At 43.8% G+C, this 17,117-nt stretch overlaps 1 protein-coding gene across 1 annotated transcript in view; it reads left to right on the top strand.

Annotated features, from left to right (window-relative positions):
- The first annotated feature begins 662 nt into the window (after nt 1–662).
- LAPTM5 (lysosomal protein transmembrane 5) overlaps nt 663–17,117 on the top strand; it is a 58,311-nt gene continuing 41,856 nt past the window's right edge. The window contains exon 1 of the mRNA XM_075850552.1: nt 663–791. The gene's annotated coding sequence lies outside the window, so the exon portion shown is untranslated. The remainder of the gene's footprint in view (nt 792–17,117) is intronic.

Genomic DNA, 17,117 nt, shown 5'->3' with positions numbered 1-17,117 from the left:
GTATCACCTGTGTCTTACCTTGGATCCACAATTTCAGGGTATCGGACCATCTTTATCACATTGTTATGATTTGCTTCTTATGGTATCTTATTCAATTGCATTAAATAATACTTTATATATGAATATATCTACCCCAAAAAAATGTTGAGATAAAAACATGGAAAAATACATTTCTGAAAATTGTTTTTAAAAGAGTTTTTGAAAACATTTTTTTAAGGATATTGTGCACACAATGCGTTTGTACAGCGTTTTTCATGCGTTTTTAAGAATTTTTATGTTTTTTTGCTATTTTCCGTGGGGTAACATTATCATAATCATCATAATCCTTTCTGGATATGTATGATGACTGTCTTCTCTTTTATTTTGCAGTTTTTTATCTATAAATGGCTACCTTAAGTTTCTTTATCAACTGCTCTCATTTATATGCACATCTTTAGCGCAACATATTCTTGACTCTTAAAGTTACTAGTCTATATATGATTGGTGACTGGGTGTATTCCCTGTCATCTCCATTAAATTGCATTTTTTGGTATCTTCTAAGTTCCCTTTACGCTGTACATGGACACAACCGACTGTGTGCACGGTTCCTAGAATAAAGTTTTCATTTTGACAATAAGATTATACAAACATGGCCGCTGCTGGCCTTGTATGCTGTACTAAGATGGCTGCCTGCCTCATAGTGGCACTGCGCATGCGCGAAAGTGCGCTGTAGCAAGAGACTACTCTGTCTTAGATAGTCGCCACCCCACTTTTCAGGCGCCGGAACTACAACCCGAACACATGGATCCGAGGTAAACACAAGGCTCATGTTTTTAATTTGTTATATTATGTGCACCTGCACTTTTTTTTTAAAGTTGTTCACCAATTAGCATTTTTCTGCTGTAAACTGGATGGCCCTGATTGATCTGAGGACCATCATATATACACAATGGCACTTCTTTGTATTTTATAACTTTTACTGATGCAACATGATTGTATTTTTGTATTTATTTATGTTTTATGCTAAATCACTTGCCTAATGAGACCAGTTGTGTGGTCTCCATATATAGCACATGCTTTTACACTGTTTGTATGCTTGAGAAAGGCTCAATGTTAAGAGCCGAAACGTCGCACAGGGGCTAATAAAAAGCCGTTTTTTCTATCACAAATTGGAGTGCTGTCTCTTATTGGACGAATATATATATATATATATATATATATATATATATATATATATATATATATATATATATATATATATATTATATCATTTCAGTACCACACAGTGTCCTTCTGCCGTGCTGTGATCTGTGCATATCTATCACCCTGTCGCAGTACCCGGTCGCTATCACCCTGCTGTGTCCCTAGATTGCCCACTGCCCGAGTTCCCTGCCTGTTAGGTAGCAATGCCACGTCTCATTTAGTTTTTCCCCTGGTAGGTAGGATACCCTTACTAATTGAATAGAATTAATTGTCCAGCAGACCAACATTTATGCGGAACAATTTATCGCCCAGAATCCCGACTCATTTTATGGAAGAGGCCAAAATTGGACCCCCACAAACCCAGTGGAATTGCAGAAGTTTTGGGGCTTATTTTTAAGTTTTGGTCTCATAAAAAAAGCCCAGTATTAGAGACTATTGGTCCACTGATATTTTATATAATACCCCCCTTTACCGCACAGTAATGACAAGGATGCGATTCGAAGCCATTCTGAAGTTCCTGCATTACAATGACAATAGTCACTGCCCACCCACACAGGACCCACATTTTGATAGGCTATATAAAATAAAACCATTAATTGCCCACTACTCCCAAATTTTTTCCCAAGTTTATACCCCCAACAAAATATTTCGGTGGATGAATCACTAGTGAGCTTCAAGGGTAGACTGCACTTCAGGGAGTATCTACCCAATAAAAGAGCCCGGTACGGCATAAAACTCTACAAGCTATGTGAAAGTACCACCGGTTACACCTACTCTTTTAGGGTCTATGAGGGAAAAGACTCCCATATAGATCCCCCAGAATGCCCCCCCTTCCTAGGAATTAGTGGAAAGATTGTATGGGATCTTATCCATCCTTTACTTGGCAAAGGATATCATCTTTATCTGGACAACTTTTACAATAGTATCCCATTGTTAAAAGTTCTCTCGTCCAGATCCACCTTGGCGCGCGGAACAATCCGCAAAAATCAGAAGGGCCTCCCCAAAACTTTGCTGGGTCAGATACTAAAATTAGGAGAGAGCAGAGCTTTCTGCAGCGACGATCTGCTCCTCCTGAAGTATAAGGATAAAAGGGACGTCCTTATACTGACCAGCATTCACGACAGCAGAGGCAGCCTTGTCCCCGTACGTGGATCCACCACCCAAGTTCCCAAACCATATTGTGTACAGAAGTACAAGAAATATATGGGTGGCGTTGACCTGTCTGACCAGGTTATAAAACCATACAGCGCCATGCGCAAGACATGGGTATGGTATAAATAGCTGTCTGTGCATCTTACACAGATGGCATTATACAACGCCTTTAACCTCTACAGATACGCTGGCAGTGGGGATACGTTCCTGCAATTTCAGGAAAAGGTCATCAAGTCCCTGATATTTGGTGACAAGGAAGGGGAGGGCCAGTGGCGTAACTACCGCCGTAACAGCCGTAGCGGCTGCTACAGGGCCCGTGGCATGAGGGGGCCCGTGTCGCCCGCCGGCACGGGCCCCCACCATGGCCGGAGGTTCCGCTAGCAGCCGCTATGGCTGCTACAGCGCGACGCCACTGAACACTACGGCAGAGCAGGGAGGTATCTCCCCGCTCTGCCATTAAACAAAAGACATGTATCCCCTCTCCACAGGATAGGGGATACATGTGTGATCGCTGGCATTGATAGGGAGAACGGGGGACCGAAAGTCCCCTGAAGTTCTCCATCACAAACCTCGGACTTCCGGGGTCTGTGTCGGCAGCTCCGTAGAAATGAATGGAGCGCCGGTCGCGCTTGTGCGCATGCGTGACCAGCGCTCCTTTCATTTTTATTGAGCTGCGCAGACGCCGGAAGTCAGAGGTTAGTCATGGAGAACTTCAGGGGACTTTCGGTCCCCCGTTCTCCTTATCGCTGCCAGCGATCACACATGTATCCTCTATCCTGTGGATAGGGGATGCATGGCGTAACCTACAGGGGGGGGGCTGTATGGCGTTCCCTACAGGGGGGGCTGTATGGCGTTCCCTACAGTCCCCCCTGTAGATAACGCCATACAGCCCCCCCTGTAGATAACGCCATACAGTCCCCCCCTGTAGGGAATGCCATACAGCCCCCCCTGTAGATAACGCCATACAGCCCCCCCTGTAGGGAACGCCATACAGCCCCCACCTGTAGGGAACGCCATACAGCCCCCTGTAGGGAATGCCATACAGCCCCCCCTGTAGATAACACGATACAGTCCCCCCTGTAGATAACGCCATACAGCCCCCCCCTGTAGGGAACGCCATACAGCCCCCCCTGTAGATAATGCCATACAGCCCCCCCTGTAGATAACACGATACAGTCCCCCCTGTAGATAACGCCATACAGCCCCCCCTGTAGGGAACGCCATACAGCCCCCCTGTAGATAACGCCATACAGCCCCCCTGTAGATAACGCCATACAGCCCCCCCTGTAGATAACGCCATACAGCCCCCTTTGTAGATATCTACAGAGGGGGCTGTATGGCGTTATCTACAGGGGGCCTGTATGGCGTTACCTACAGGGGGGGCTGTATGGCATTACCTACGGGGGGCTGTATGGCGTTCCCTACAGGGAGGCTGTATGTGTTCCCTACAGGGGGGCTGTATGGCGTTCCCTACAGGCGGGGCTGTATGGCCTTCCCTACAGGGGGGGCTGTATGGCGTTCCCTACAGGGGGGGCTGTATGGCGTTCCTTACAGGGGGGGCTGTATGGCGTTCACTACAGGGGGGCTGTATGCCGTTAGCGCCATACAGCCCCCTCTGTAGATAACGCCATACAGTCCCCCCTGTAGATAACGCCATACAGCCCCCCTCTAGATAACGTCATACAGCCCCCACTGTAGAGAACGCCATACAGACATCCTGTAGATAACGCCATACAGCCCCCCTGTAGGGAACGCCATACAGCCCCCCTGTAGGGAATGCCATACAGCTCCCCATGTAGATAACGCCATACAGCCCCCCCCTGTAGATAACGCCATACAGCCCCCTTTGTAGATATCTACAGAGGGGGCTGTATGGCGTTATCTACAGGGGGGCTGTATGGCGTTATCTACAGGGGGGCTGTATGGAGTTATCTACAGGGGGCTGCATGGCGTTATCTACAGGGGGGTCTGTATGGCATTATCTACAGGGGGTCTGTATGGCGTTCTTTGCAGTGGGGGCTGTATGCCGTTATCTACAGGGGGCTGTATGGCGTTATCTACAGGGGGGACTGTATGACGCTATCTACAGTGGGGACTGTATGACGCTATCTACAGGGGGGACTGTATGACGCTATCTACAGGGGGCTGTATGACGTTATCTACAGGGGGGGTCGTATGGCGTTATCTACAGGAGGGTCTGTATGGCGTTATCTACAGGGGGCTGTATGGCGTTATCTACAGGGGGGGGGGCTGTAAAAAAGGCACTATCTACAAGAGGGGGCTGTGTGACACCCAGGTGAGGGGGGCCCCAGTCAAAAGTTTGCTATGGGGCCCAGTCTTTCCTAGTTACGCCCCTGGGGAGGGCAGTTCATCCGATTCTTCCGTCAGCAGGATAATTCCCGGTCAGCATTTCCCCACAGAAATCCCCCCCACTGAAAAAAAACAGAAGCCCCCCAAAAAATGCAGTGTGTGCGCTAAGCGAGGCATTCGTAAGGACACCACATACCATTGTGAGACGTGTCCCACAAATCCCGGCCTGTGCATGAAACAATGTTTCAAAATATATCATACCTCCTTAGATTTTTAATTCATTTATTTTTCATTCACCTTTTCTGTCTCCCATATTGGCCATGACCAATTATTCATTTTTTTACTGACCAGCCCCATTTAAAATTTGATCATTTAAAATTTGTAAAAAACCACCTAAAACAAAACTAAAAATTCTCACTATACCCGAGGGAGTGTCTGTCTCATCCAGGTTGCAAATCTGAGTGAGAGGAATAAATCCAGATGAGATTGGTTGTCTCAGCAAATCTTTTTTTGCTGAGGCCTTTGATTTATTTTTTTGGGCTGGATTTTATGTAATGGTGGGTAGGTTGGTAGTGGGACCTGCCATTCCCTCTCCCTATATTGCGGGTTTTCCAGGTTGTCCTCCTTATTTACTAAAATTAAAGTATTTCTTATTATACCCCTAGATGAATACCTAGAGGGTTGTCACTTCACAATTAAAAAATTCTCACCATACCCCTAGATGAATACCTAGAGGGTTGTCACTTCAAAAATTAAAAATTCTCACTATACCCCTAGATGAATACATTGAAAGGTGTTACATTACAATCTAAATCTTCTCACTATACCACTAGATGAATTCTTTGAGGGATTTCGTTTCCTAAATGGGGTCACTTTTCTGGGTTTCTAATGTTTTGACACCGCAGAGCTTCTGTTTTCATGACACAGGGCAGTAAATGCCATCGTAGTAGGCCTCAGATGTTGCATGGTGCTCTTTACCTTCTGGGCCCCGCCACGTGCTCGAACAGCAATTTATCTCCACAAATGGGGTATTGCCGTATTCAAGAGAAATTGCGTAACAAAATGTGGGTGCTTTTTCTCCTTTAACCCCTTGTGAAAATTATGAATTTGGGGCTAAAGCAACATTTTCTTTGAAAAATCTAAATTTTATTATTTTACTCCTCAGTTCATGAAACATCTGTGGGGTCAAACTGCTCACTATACCACTTTAAAAATTCCTTGAGGGGTGTCGTTTCCCAAATGGAGTCACTTTTGGGGGGTTTCCACTGCACTGGTACCTTTACAAATGCGACATGGTGCAGAGAAATCAATCCAGCACTCCAAAAGCTAAATGGCCTTCCTTTCCGAGTCCTGCCGCTTGCCCAAACAGCAGACCACATGTTTGGTATTTCCGTACTCTGGAGAAGTTGCTTTACAAATGTTGGGGTGCTTTTCCTCATTTATTTGTTGAAAAAAATAAAAATTTTGAGGTAAAGCTACATCTTATTGGAAAATAATGTAATTTTTCATTTTCACTGCCCAATTCTAATGAAATCTATGAAACCAGTCACCTGACTTGTCACCTGACCTCACATCAGTGACATGAGGTCAGATGACTCAGGTCAGGGGAAAGGTCCACTCCCGTGCTGCAGCCTCCCAGCATCTGAAGTTACACATGCCGAGAAGCAGAGAGGAAGCTCCGCCCACAGCCCATCCTGACCTGTCAGCAAGGAGACATGGTGAGTGTCTGTGTGTGTAGTGTGAATACAGTGTGTGTCTCTGTATTTGTATGTGTATATGTTACAGTGTGCGTGTGTGTGTGTGTGTGTGTGTGTGTGTGTGTCCCTCTGTCTGTCTGTGTCTCTGCATGTGTTTGTCTCTTATATCTACTACATTATCTGTACTCAGAGAGTTATCAGTGTGCTATCTGTAGTGTTACATAGGACCGCAGGTAACATCTACTACATTATCTGTACTGCGTAGCAGAGCTGAGATTGTAATTTAGCACAATGTGTTATCTGTGGTGTTACATAGGACTGCAGGGGACACAACTACATTATCAGTACTCAGAGAGTTATCAATATGTGTTATCTGTGGTGTTACATAGGACTGCAGGCAACATCTACTAAATTATCTGTACTCAGAGAGTTATCACTGCGTTATCTGTGGTGTTACATAGGACTGCAGGGGACACAACTACATTATCAGTACTCAGAGAGTTATCACTATGTGTTATCTGTGGTGTTACATAGGACTGCAGGCAACAGCTACTACATTATCTGTAATCAGAGAGTTATCACTATGTGTTATCTGTGGTGTTACATAGGACTGCAGGTAACATCTACTACATTATCTGTACTCAGAGAGTTATCACTGTTATCTGTGGTGTTACATAGGACTGCAGGTAACAGTACTACATTATCTGTGCTGTGTACATATGTGCCTGTGTGCGTATATATGGGTCTGTTTGTGAATGTGTCTTTGTGCTTGTATATTTGTGCCTTTTATGTATTTGTATATGTCCCTGTCTGTGTATTTATCTGCCGGTGTGTGTGCGTATATGTGTCTGTACGTCTATATATTTACCTGTATGTATGTATGTATTCCAGAATGTGTGTATGTATATTTGCCTGTATGTCTAAATATCTGTCTTTATGTATGTACAGTGTATATATGCTCCAGCGTGTCCATATATGTGGTTAACTTTTGGTTTGTGTAGGGGGCGGCAATAGAGAGTCCCGCACAGGGCGCCATCCAAGCTAAGGCCGGCCCTGGCCTAGTCAGAAGGAACTCCGCCGCTGCCTGCACCGCATGACCTCCTCGGCTTCTCCGGTAAGTCACACCAGGCAGAGCGGAGAGTGGTAGGCTACCGCTCACCGGTCTGTTCACAGTGTGGCGCTAAGTACAAGGGGTGGGAGTGTGACGCTATTTACAAAGGGGCAGCGGGCTGTGTGTGGCACTATCTACAAGGGGGGGGAGTGTGCCGCTATCTACTAGGGGGGAAGCAGGCTGTGTGTGGCACTATCTACAGGGGGCTGTATGTGGCCTCTTTCATTTATTTTCTGTTAATTTATTTTTATGTTAATTACATTATAGAACTATATCGCTTGTAAAATGTAGAAATGCTTTTATACTCGCGTTACATTAAAAAAATTGTGAAAAAAAATTACACCTCATTGATCGGTAGGGAAAGAAAACATGGCGAGGGGGAAGGAGATGTCGGGAAATAAGTTGGGGGGGGGGGCGCCAATCTGAATCTTTGCCCCGGGTGCAGGAGAACCTAGCTACGCCTCTGCCTTAGGAGCTTTACAAATGCGACATGGTGCAGAGAAATGAATCCAGCAAAATCAGCGCTCCAAAAGCTAAATGGCGTGCCTTCCCTTCCGAGTCCTGCTGCTTGCCCAAACAGCAGTTTATGACCACATATTTGGTATTTACGTATTCTGGAGAAGTTGCTTTACAAAAGTTGGGGTGCTTTTCCTTATTTATTTGTTGAAAAAATTAAAAATTTTGAGGTAAAGCTACATCTTCTTGGAAAATAATGTAATTTTTCATTTTCACTGCCCAATTCTAATGAAATCTATGAAACACCTGTGGGGTAAAAATGCTCACTACACCCCTAGATGAATTCCTCAAGCTGTGTCGTTTCCAAAATGGGGTCTTTTTTGGGGTGTTTCTTTTATTTTTGCACCAAAAGACCTCTTCTAACCTGACATGGTGCCTGAAATATAATTTAAGAAAAGGAAGGCCCAAAAATCCTCTAGGTACTCCTTTGCTTCTGGGGCTTTTGTTTCAGTCCAATAGCGCACTAGGGCCACATGTGGGATATTTTTCTAAAAACTTCAGAACCAGGGCAATAAATATTCAGTTGTGTTTCTCTGGTAAAAACCTTCAGTATTACAGGAAAAATGGATTCAAATAGAATTTCTGCAAAAAAAAATGAAATTTGCAAATTTCCCTTCCACTTTGCTTTAATTCCTGTGAAACGCATAAAGAGTTAAGAAACTTTCTAAATGCTGTTTTGAATACTATAAGGGGTGCAGTTTTTAAAATGGGTTGATTTGTGGGTGTTCCTAATATATAAGGCCCTCAAACCCACTTCAGAACTGAACTGGTCCCTAAAAAAATAGGCTTTTGAAATTTTCTTGAAAATGTGAAAAATTGCTGCTAAACTTATAAGCCTTGTGACGTCCTAGAAAAATAAAAGGATGTTCAAAAAACGATGAAAGAATTTTTTCACTAACTTAAAGTACAATATGTCACGAGAAAACAATCTCAGAATCGCTTGGATAGGTTAAAGCATTCCCAAGTTATTACCACATATAGTAACACACGTCAGATTTAAAAAATGAGGCTGTCATATGGTCCAAAAGAGGCTGCGTCCTTAAAGAGGCTCTGTCACCAGATTTTGCAACCCCTATCTGCTATTGCAGCAGATCGGCGCTGCAATGTAGATTACAGTAACGTTTTTATTTTTAAAAAACGAGCATTTTTGGCCAAGTTATGACCATTTTCGTATTTATGCAAATGAGGCTTGCAAAAGTACAACTGGGCGTGTTGAAAAGTAAAAGTCCAAGTGGGCGTGTATTATGTGCGTACATCGGGGCGTGTTTACTACTTTTACTAGCTGGGCTTTCTGACGAGAAGTTTCATCCACTTCTCTTCAGAACGCCCAGCTTCTGGCAGTGCAGATCTGTGACGTCACTCACAGGTCCTGCATCGTGTCGGCACGAGAGGCTACAGTTGATTCTGCAGCAGCATCAGCATTTGCAGGTAAGTAGCTACATCGACTTACCTGCAAACGCCAATGCTGCTGCAGAATCATCTGTAGCCTCTGGTGCCGATGTGTCCTCGCTCGTCTGACACGATGCAGGACCTGTGAGTGACGACACAGCGTGATCTCTGGAGAACACGGCTGTATCTGCACTGCCAGAAGCTGGGCGTTCTGAAGAGAAGTGGATGATACTTCTCGTCAGAACGCCCAGCTAGTAAAAGTAGTAAACACGCCCCGATGTACGCACATAATACACGCCCAGTTGTACTTTTACTTTTCAACACGCCCAGTTGTACTTTTGCAAGCCTCATTTGCATAAATACGAAAATGGTCATAACTTGGCCAAAAATGCTCGTTTTTTAAAAATAAAAACGTTACTGTAATCTACATTGCAGCGCCTATCTGCTGCAATAGCAGATAGGGGTTGCAAAATCTGGTGACGGAGCCTCTTTAAGGGGTTAAGGGGGTAAAATCACAAAATACAAAGTACAAAGCAAAAAAATAGACATTGTACAATTTTTTCCCAAAATCTTTAGCAAACAATGGAACACAAGGAGATAAGCCCAGGAGAGGGCCATGAAACAATAGGCAGAAGTGCTGTTTTTATGCAGCGAACAAGTCAAATGTAAATATAAAGTGAGTTGTAGATAAATAATGTAGGGTAAGCAACATGCACTGTGCTGGCTAATTTATAAAAATATAAACAGTGCAATTAGACTAATCATATCTTTACAATCTCATACGCTTTGACTCATATGTGTAAAGAGCGTGAGCACAGGAAGGAAGTTGGGTTGAGTCTTCACATTAAATTCATATATGTCTCTAGAACAATGACCCAGCAGAAACTGCCAGAAGCAACAAGCATGGCACCAGAGCAAATCAAAGGAGTACCAAGAACCAAAGGCCTAAAGGTCCAAGCTGTGGCTTATATTTTGGCCATATATCATTTGGTGAGTCATTAATTTATGTTCAAGCCTTTACTATATATTTTCTAAATGTCAAACAATGCAGCGTTGTTACATTAGCAGCAAATCACCTGGAAACTTTAATAATTTTCAACTTCACATGTTTCATTCCTTCATTTTTTCCCCATGTTTTATCTCCTATATATTATGTTTGAAATATGTTCAACATAGTTCTCATTTTTATACCTCACAATTTTTTTCAGCGTTTTTTATTCGTATATGGACTCTCATTGCTGATGCAGCCTATCTAAGTAAAATTGCTACAGAAAGACACTGACATCATATACTATTACTCTAATATCCGAAGAGTAGTGACTGATTTTATATTACTTGCTGGTGTCAAATTTTATTTTATATTTTAAAGTAGAATTGATAATTCGCTGAAGAAAGAGAATGAATAATTTGCTTAAGAATAAATGTATGTATGTGTGTGAGTGTGTGTGTGTGTGTGTGTGTGTGTGTGTGTGTGTGTGTGTGTGTGTGTGTGTGTGTATGTATACCTTGTAAACTGTGATCATGAATTATTTAGTATTACACTCCATATTTTATGCAAAGTCAATGCTTAAATATTCAGAAATATAGTAAAGTCAAATAATAATTTAGTAATATTATATAGTATTTAGTCAATTTCCGAGTGACCCCCACCCCCCAGTTCCGTCCAGCTGTTCCCAGATACTCCCAGCAGCAAGACATGGGAATTTGAAAAGTTTTAAAGTGTACCTCCAACAAGATATACATTTTTATACGAGGCAGAAAAGATTATTATAAGATGATTATGTAACTTTTACTAATATGCTTACTATATATATTACTAACAGTTGGAGCTCTCCTGTCTGCATTACTGACTAAAAACCTGGTGGCTGTGCGCACATATTTATTGTTATAGGGAGAGTGCTGAGAAGTCACCAGATACCTCTAGCTATGTGATCCCCCAGATAAAAAAAAAAAGGGATCTAGCATGCAAAAAACAAAAATACTGGGAACAGTGGGGATGCCCTCATACACTTTAGATTGTTGTCAGATTCTGTTTGGCGACATTTATCTAATGTCTATGTTCAGCGTAAGTTAGCTTCACATTATATGACAGTATTTGGGAAGAAGGCATCCTTCAACATTTTTTACCCTGGTGCCTCTATAAACCTTGATCTGGCTCTAATAGTTTATACAGTAATATCTAGTACATTGTCTTATTCATACCTCCCAACTTTTGAATTTGGAAAAGAGGGGAATTTTTAAGTCACACCCCTAACCACGACGAATATCCCGCATCAACACATCAAATCACGGCCAGATCCTTCTTCAAATAACAAGATCATATTCTCACTGCGCATCTCTAGACTTACAAAAAAAAAAACTATGGATATTACAGATATTATGGATCTGGTTATATCGTCTTTATGTTGCTTTTCCTAACTTGGGTATAACATTTGCTCATCACGGCAGCAGCTGCAGGACAAATCAAAAGGCTGAGAACAATGAAAGTCAAGAGGGAGACCCTGTGGTTGATGACTTTTCAATTGACAGGTAGCAGAGTTACATGATGGGGATTTTTTTTCCAGTTGTGTAACTCTGCTATAGGGTCAATGGAAAAATCTACCAGAGCCCCCTTGTACATCGCTCCACACACAGTCCCCTGTAGATAGCGCCACACACAGCCCCCTGTAGATAGCGCCACACACAGCCCCCTGTAGATAGCACTACACACAGCCCCCTGTAGATATTGCCACACACAGCCCCCTGTAGATAGCGCCACACACAGCCCCCTGTAGATAGCACCACACACAGCTCCCTGTAGATAGCACCACACACAGCCCCCTTGTAAATAACGCCACACACAGCCCCCATGTAGATAGCGCCACACACAGCCCCCTGTAGATCGCTCCACACACAGCCCCCCTGTAGATAGCTCCACAACCAGCCCTCCTGTACATAGTGCCACACACAGCTCCCCCTGTAAATCGCTCCACACACAGCCGCCTGTAGGTAGTTCCACACATAGCCCCCCTGTAGATAGCGCCACATGCAGCCCCCCTGTACATAGTGTGACGCACAGACCCCCTGTAGATAGCTCCACACACAGACCCCCTGTAGATAGCTCCACACACAGCCCCCCTGTAGATAGCGCCACACACAGCCTCCCTGTAGATAGCCCCACACGCAGACCCCCTGTAGATAGCGCCACACACATCCCCCTGTAAATAGCTCCACACACAGACCCCCTGTAGATAGCTCCACACACAGCCCCCTGTAGATAGCGCCACACACAGCCCCCTGTAGATAGTGCCACACACAGCCCCCTCTTGTACATAGCGACACACACAGCTCCTCTGTAGATAGAGACACACACAGCTCCTCTGTAGATAGCACCACACACAGCCCCCTCTTGTACATAGCGCCACACACAGCCCCCTTTTGTACATAGCGCCACACAACCCCCCTCCCTCCTTGTACATAGTGGCACACTATTCCCCTCCCCCTTGTACATAGCGGCACACAACCTCCCTCCCCTTGTACATAGTGCCACGAAACCCCACTTCCCCCAAGTACATCGTGCCACCAAACCCCCCTCCCCTTGTACATCATGCCACCAAACCCTCCTCCCCCCTTGTACATCGTGCCACCAAACCCCCCTCCCCTTGTACCTAGTGCCACCAAACCCTCCCCCCCTTGTACATAGTGCCACACTACTCCCTTATACTTTGTGCCACAATGCCGCCAGAGCAGAGAGCGGTAGATGTAGCCTACTGCTGCCACTCTCCGCTCTGCTTTGACGTCACTCACCGTCAGAAGAAGGCAGGAGTCTTGACTCGGCGTTCTCACTGGTGTTGATGACGGCCCAGGAGTGGACCCGTCCAGTCACCTGACCTGTCACCTGACCAGTGAGGTCAGATGACAGGTCAGGTGACTGGACTGGTCCACTCCCGGGCTTGCATCGATCCCAGTCAGAACACCGCTGCAAGACTCCTGCCTTCTTCTGATGCTGATCGCTGCTGCAGTTGTTTGGCATGCAGGGCGCCTGTCAGCAGCGATCAGCTGATATGATACAGTTGCAGCTCCCAGCGGGACATTTTGCAGACCGTCCGGGATGGCGGGACATCGGTGAGAAACCGGGACTGTCCCGCCGGATCCAGGACGGTTGGGAGCTATGGTCTAATTAAGTCGACATTATCAAGACGGTAGTTATAAGCCATTTTTTCTGCATGAATACATTCCTAATATCATCAGATTCAGCCGCCGTTATTGCAATAAGAAAATATCTGATGAAAAGCACAGGATATAAGGACACCAGGGAAATGAGTGTAGATCGCTGCTCTGCATATGAGTATTTTATTCATACAAAGTAGAAAGAAAACTACTGAGATATCATCTTTCTACGAACAGAAGTACTGAGGACATTTTTATTGCAGATGACCAGTTTATGTCAGATACACCTAAAATGTGTCACATCTACAATAAACTTTTTTAACCCCTTAAGGACGCAGCCTAGTTTTGGCCTTAAGGCTCAGAGCCCATTTTTCAAATCTGACATATTTCACTTTATGTGGTAATAACGTCGGAATGCTTAAACCTACCCAAGCGATTCTGAGATTGTTTTCTCGTGACACATTGGGCTTCATGTTCGTGGTAAAATTTGGTCGGTATATTCAGTGTTTATTGGTGAAAAATTGCAAAATGTAGAGAAAATTTTGAAAAAATTGCCTTTTTCTGAATTTAAATGCATCTGCTTGTAAAACAGACGGTTATACCACCCAAAATAGTTACTAGTTCACATTTCCCATATGTCTACTTTAGATTGGCATCGTTTTTTGAACATTTTTTTATTTTTCTTGGACGTTACAAGGCTTAGAACATAAACAGCAATTTCTCATATTTTTAAGAAAATTTCAAAAGCCTTTTTTTTAAGGTACCTCTTGAGTTCTGAAGTGGCTTTGTGGGGCCTATGTATTAGAAACCCTGATAAAACACCCCATTTTAAAAACTAGACCCCTCAAAGTATTCAAAACAGCAGTTAGAAAGTTTTTTAACCCTTCAGGCATTTCACAGGAATTAAAGCAAAGTGGAGGTGAAATTTGCAAATTTCATTTTTCTTGCTGAATTTCAATTTTATTCATTTTTTTTTTCTGTAACACAGAAGGTTTTACCAGAGAAACACTACTAAATATGTATTCTCCAGATTCTGCAGTTTTTAGAAATGTCCCACATGTGGCCCTACTGCGCTCGTGGACTAAAACACAAGCCCTAGAAGCAAAGAAGCACCTAGTGCATTTTGAGGCCCCTTTTTTATTAGAATATATTTTAGGCAGCATGCCAGGTTTGAAGAGGTGTTGAGGTGTCAAAACAGTAGGAATCCCCCAATAGTGACCCCATTTTGGAAACTACACCCCTCAAGGAATTCATTTAGGGTTGTTGTTACCATTTTGACCGCACAGTTTTTTCACAGCACGTATTTGAATTGGGCTCTGAAATGAAAAAAATGTCATTTTTTCCAATAAAATGTCATTTGTGATCAAAATTTCTTATTTTCACAAGGAACAAAATACCCCATTTTGTTGCCCAATTTGTCCTTAGTGTGGCAATACCCCATTTGTGGTGATAAACTGCCGTTTGGGCCCATGGGAGGGCTCAGAAGGAAAGGAGCGCTATATGTTTGTTGGAGTCCAGATTTTGTTGGATTGGTTTTCGGGTGCCATGTCGCATTTGCAGAGCCTCAGAGGTATCAAAGCAATGGAAACCCACCAAAAGTGACCCCATTTTGGAAACTACACCCCTCAAGGAATTCATTTATGGTTGTTGTTAGCATTTTGACCACACAGTTTTTTCACAGCATCTATTTCAATTGGGCTGTGACATTAAAAAAATGACATTTTTTCCAATAAGATGTAATTTTTTACCAAAATTTCTTATTTTCACAGGGAACAAAATACTCAATTTTGTTGCCCAATTTCTCCTGAGTGCATCAATACCCCATTTGTGGCAATAAACTGCCGTTTGGGCCCATGGGAGGCCTCAGAAGGGAAGGAGCGCTGTGTGTTCTTTGGAGTACAGATTTTGCTGGTTTGGTTTTCGGGTGCCATGTCGCATTTGCAGAGCCCCAGAGGTATCAAAGCAATGGAAACCCACCAGAAGTGACCCCATTTTGGAAACTACACCCCTCAAGGAATTCATTTATGGGTAATGTGACCATTTAGACTCCATAGTTTCTTCACAGAACTAATTTGAATTGGGCTGGGAATTAAAAAAATATATATTTTTTCCAATAATATGTCATTTTAGCTCAAAAATTCTTATTTTCACAAGAAATAAAATACTCCATTCTGTTGCCCAATTTGTCCTGAGTGCGGCAATACCCCATTTGTGGTGATAAACTGCCGTTTGGGCACATGGGAGGGCTCAGAAGGAAAGGAGCGCTGTGTGTTCTTTGGAGTCCAGATTTTGCTGGATTGGTTTTCGGGTGCCATGTCGCATTTGCAGAGCCCCAGAGGTATCAAAGCAATAGAAACCAACCACAAATGACCCCATTTTGGAAACTACACCCCTCAAGGACTTCATTTATGGGTGTTGTGACCATTTTGACCCCATAGTTTTTTCACAGAACTTATTTGAATTGGGCTGGGAATGAAAACAAAATTATTTTTTTCAAATAATATGTAGTTTTGGCTGAAAATTTCTTATTTTCACAAGAAACAAAATACCCCATTCTGTTGCGCAATTTGTTCTGAGGGCCGCAATACCCCATTTGTTGTGATAAACTGCCATTTGGGCCCATGGGAGGGCTCAGAAGGAAAGGACCACCATTTGGCCTACTGGGGATTTTCTAGTGCGAAGTCATGTATGCAGAAGCCCCTGAGGTACCAGAACAGTTGAAACCCCCAAGAAGTGACCCCGTTTTAAAAACTACACCCTTAAGGCATTCATCTACATGTGTAGTGAGCATTTTGACCGGAGACCTACACCCCATAAACTGTAATGTGGGTTCTCCCGGGTATGGCAATACCCTACATGTGGCTGTTATCAGCTGCCTGGACACACAGCAGGGATCAGAGGGGAAAGACGAGGGGGGATAAGCTGTGTGGAGTGCATCAGGGTAAGTAAAATTGGGGTAAATTATAAACCAAGGGATGTATGATAAATTTTAAAACACTTTCATACAGAGCTCTGGTTATTCGGGACACGTGTCACATTGATATATTGTGTCATCCCTTATCCCCCTCTTATAGCAGACTTTGCACCTCTTTTGACTTTTTCCCTTCTTGCCAGTTTGGGGAACTTCTCCTGGAAAGTGTTGCCCTGGTACGATGCGTGTGGGCTCGCTTCCAGAAGTACTGGGTGCCCCCCCCTTCTTGGTCCCTAAAGATTAGGTTCTTGATAATCACCTCTTGAAATTCCAGGAAAGTTCCCGTCTGGCCTGCACATCGACGTAGCATGTACGCATTGTACAATGCCATCTGTATGATGTGCCCGGCCAGCTTCTTATACCACACCGCATGGCGCTGTAGGGCTTCAGGGCTTCAGGGCTTGATCTTACAAGTCCATCCCTCCCATGTACCTATTGTAGTCCAGGATGCAGTCTGGTTTGGGGGTGGCCTTTCCTTCATATATGCTAAACCTGTAGGTATACCCTGATGCACTCTCACAGCTTATACATCTTCACGCCATACCTTGCCCTCTTACCCGGCAGGTACTCGCGGAATTGAACCCTCCCTTTAAAATGTACCAGGGACTCATCAATAGAAATACACTTCTCAGGGGTGTAT

This window comes from Rhinoderma darwinii, chromosome 2, assembly GCF_050947455.1.
Source record: "Rhinoderma darwinii isolate aRhiDar2 chromosome 2, aRhiDar2.hap1, whole genome shotgun sequence".
Lineage (NCBI taxonomy): Eukaryota > Metazoa > Chordata > Amphibia > Anura > Rhinodermatidae > Rhinoderma > Rhinoderma darwinii.
The sequence above is the reverse complement of the archived record's forward strand: the minus strand, read 5'-3'. Positions and strand labels throughout refer to the sequence as shown.